The sequence below is a fragment of the Sciurus carolinensis genome, chromosome 7, assembly GCF_902686445.1.
Source record: "Sciurus carolinensis chromosome 7, mSciCar1.2, whole genome shotgun sequence".
Taxonomy (NCBI): domain Eukaryota; kingdom Metazoa; phylum Chordata; class Mammalia; order Rodentia; family Sciuridae; genus Sciurus; species Sciurus carolinensis.
In genome coordinates this window covers 82,247,096-82,251,199 of record NC_062219.1, presented here as the reverse complement: position 1 = coordinate 82,251,199, position 4,104 = coordinate 82,247,096, and the positions used below count along the sequence as shown (strand labels likewise).

Below are 4,104 nucleotides of genomic sequence, written 5' to 3'. Positions count from 1 at the left end.
TGGTAAATGGATAGAACTAGAACACATCATCCTAAGAGAAATAAGCAAATTTGGAAAGTGAATGGTTATTTCCTCTCATATGTGGAAGCTAGAGAGAAAAAAAGGGGGAAAAAAGGTGTGGGGATAATCTCATGAAAATGGAAGAAAAACCAGTAAAGTAGAGGAAGAGGACAAGGATGAGGGCATAAGGGAGAAAAAGGGGAGGTTCTGAACCAAATTATACTGCTAAATTGTGTGCACATATGAATATGTCACAATAAATCCCACTGTATGTCTAACTATAATGCACTGATAAAAGGGGGGGAAGAAGTAACTAGAGAGAAGGATGTAGAACAAGAAGAGTATTACAGAAGGCAAGGGATGCTAGAGGTGAAGCAGTTTGTTCATTTGTTTAAGAGCGAGCTTTGCCAATACAATAGACTCCTGAAGTAGTACAAATAATCACTGATTATTCAAAGGCAACCAGACAGAATAGAAAGAGCATATGTGGACTGGCTCTGCCAATAACCTGAAAAACATGAATTTTAAAACTTTCTGGGTTCTGGTTTCTTCATCTGTAAAAATGAGACTGTATCTTCAGAGTTCCAAATTCTGTATTTTCTTTCTTAAAGCATTTTATCTCACTTTTTTTATATATCATATTTTTCTTTGACAATTTTGCTAATTTATTTAGCATCTAGCTCTCTATACCTTATTATATCTCTAATGATTGTCCATCCTAACCAAGATTTCATTTACCTTCTGCATGTTTAGAGAGCTAAGCTATAATAAATTTTAAAAATATATACTTGTAAAAGCATAAGCAATAAAATAAAAAATTGAACAAATGGGATGGCATTAAACTAAAAACCTTCTTCACAGCAAAAGAAACAATCCAGAGTGTGAAGAAAGAATCTACAGAAAGGGAGAAAATCTTTGCCAACTGCTCCTCAGATAGGGCATTGATCTCTGGGATACATAAAGAACCCAAAAAACTTGACACCACAAAATCAAATAACCCAATCGATAAATGGGCAAAGAAAGTAAACAGATCCTTTTCAAAAGAAGAAATACAGGGCTGGGGATATAGCTCAGTTGGTAGAGTGTTTGCCTTGCAAGCACAAGGCCCTGGGTTCAATCCCCAGTACCGCAAAAAAAAAAAAAAAAAAAAAAAAAAAAAAAAAAAGAAGAAATACAAATGGTCAACAAATAGATGAAAAAATGTACATCACCACCAGCAATTAAAGAAATGCAAATATAAACTACACTGAGATTCCACCTCACACCAGTCAGAATGGCAGTTTTCAAGAATACAAGTAAGAACAAATGCTGGCAAGGATGTGGGAGAAAAATACATTCACACATTGTTGGGGGGACTGCAAATTGGTGCAACCACTCTGGAAAGCAATATGGAGATTCCCCAGAAAACCAGAGGTAAAAACCACTATTTGATCCAGTTATCCCACCCCTCATTATATCTCCAAAGTATTCAAAATTAGCATACTACAGTAGTGCAGCCACATCAATGTTTATAGCAGCACAGTTCACGGTAGCTAAGCTATGGAGCCAACCTAGTGCCCATCAACAGATGAATAGATAAGAAAATGTTGTATATATACACAATGGAATAATATTCAGCCATAAAAAAAGAAAGACTTAATGACATTTGCCAGTAAATGGATGGATCTGGAGAGTATCATGCTAAGTAAAGTAAGTCAATCCCCAAAAACCAAAGATTGAATGTTTTCACTGATATGTGGAAGCTAAACCATGTTAAATGGGGGGAGGGGAAGAAGAGAAGTTCAGTAGATTAGACAAAGGGAAATGGGGGAAGGGATAGGGGAAGAAATAGGAAAGAGAGAATAAGTCTAACATAATTTTCCTATGTACACATATGAAAATACCTAAGTGAATCCCACCATTGTGCCTACCCACAAGCATGGGATCCTAATTAGAATAAGATACATTCCATGTTTGTATAATTTTATCAAAATGGATTCTACTGTCATATAAAAATAAGAACAAATAAATTACAAAGAATTACAAAAAAATTAAATTCAAGTTTAAAGAATAAAAAATCAACTTGTAGAATCTGTGAGCAAAGAAACAATTTATGTAAATAGTCCTTTGATTTTTTTATAATTTTACAGGATGTTGCAGTATAATGTGATCATTTATTCTGTAGAAACTAAGAAATTAAATAAATTTTCCTCCCTGATCAATTTATATATTGCAATACTCAATCAGCTTGGAAACTACTAGAATTTGGAATTTAAGTTTTGGAGGTTAAAATATCTATGAACAAAGCTACCTCTACTCCACTGCTTTCAAAGAGAGTAATTATTAAAAAGTTGTCTAGGGATGGGATTGTGGCTCAGTGGTAGAGTGCTTGCCTAGCATGTGGAAGGCAATTCTCAGCATTTCCTACAAATAAATAAAAAAAGGTTCATCAACAACTAATAAAAATATTTTTAAAAACAAAAAAACTGTCTAACCCAAAGAACAGTTTCACAGAATAAGTTCACAAGTTGCCAAACATTTTTATTCTTTTGTATAAAATGTAGAATGAAATTACAACAAATGATTTTTATTATTACTGTAGTAACTTCATTTCAAAATTAATTCCTCCTTAATTAAATGGACATTCAGTGCTTTGCACAAGCAATTAATATATCAAGTAATTACATTATGCAGCTAAACACATGAAAACCAAGAATAATAAGCCAGATAATACAAAATCGAACCAGTGATGTAAAATGAATTGGGGAGAACATGACCAAAGTGAGAAAATACTGAAACCAAAGCTTATCTGAAAAATAGAAGTACCCAAGAGGTCAGTCAAGCACATACACAAAATCAGGTAAGATCTAACCCAGCAACAAAATATAGGGCAGCTCAGTGTAACAAGATGATAGAATGGGTAGGCCAATTTATGTTTATTTTCCCTCAGACAGCAGAGATGTACTTGAGAGTACTTTTTCTGGATGAGGTTGTAACTTTCAAGGTGAAGACACATCATTAGACTCAGACTCTCTGAGCAGAGGAAACAGTAAATAAGCCTGACTGGTGAATCTTCATGGCCCACCCTGCACACCCTATTACTGCTGTCCTATCCTACCTGTATCATTTACAGTACCAGAAGATAAATTTCTGCAACCCATAAGAAAGCAAGAAAAAAACCTGGAAATAATAAGAGAAGTCAAGAAGAGCTATTTAGAGTGCCCAGAGTATTTGTGAGATAAGATAGGATATTATCTCGCTTCATTTCTGGAAAGTCTGAATCCAATTACTTTTTCTTAAAAAAAAAAAAAAAAAAAAAGCCCAACTCACTGTAGACAATATTAACAAATATTTACCTCTTTCTCCCTTTTCCAGACACCCACTCATGCCTTAACCCTTTGCGTTCTATTTCCAAATTACCATTTTCTTGGAAAAGTCACTAATAATCTGATAAATACCAAGTTGAACAGGCATGTCTCTATTCTCAAGTTTTTACCTGTCTTATTACTTGATATTATGAATCACTTTTTCTTTTTGACAACTTTATAAACTATGGTCCTACAACATTGTGCTATTTTAATCTTCTCTTGCTTTTGTGAGCCCTCTTTTCTGCCTCCTTTTATTTTTTCACTTACTAATATATATTCTTCATAAGTAATTGACTACAAAGTATTATAACAAAGTTTAAAGTGGTTCAGTACCTCTGGCATCTTTTGAGCAAGGACTTTAAGATGCTTGAACCAGATTCAATGAATATCATTCCTCCAATGTTAATTGTCTAGTTTTTCAGTCTCATGATTTATTTAACCACTTACACATAAACAAGAAATCACTTTTACTAAGTAATTAAGTTAAATTTATTGGGGGTATTTTAATAAGTTTAAATATTATAACTGTTTCTTCTGTCTCATGCCTTCCTTTTCAGTTTATTAATATTTCAAAGGCATGTACTATGGTAACAGTTTAGTGAGAGTCTGCAAGTGGGAAACTCCCTTCAATTTACATCTGAAAACATCTTTACTTTGCCCTCATTCTCCAGATCATAAAGTCAGACAGCATAGCAGAAATCTATCAAAAGATAAAAATGGTATACCTGGGACACCAAGCATTTCATGAACCAGAGAG

At 33.7% G+C, this 4,104-nt stretch overlaps 1 non-coding gene across 1 annotated transcript; it reads left to right on the top strand.

The window, feature by feature from the left end:
* The first annotated feature begins 1,058 nt into the window (after window positions 1–1,058).
* Trnaa-ugc (transfer RNA alanine (anticodon UGC)) lies at window positions 1,059–1,132 on the top strand. Its single transcript has one exon. It is a non-coding gene; the product is annotated as a tRNA-Ala (tRNA).
* Window positions 1,133–4,104: the final 2,972 nt, after the last annotated feature.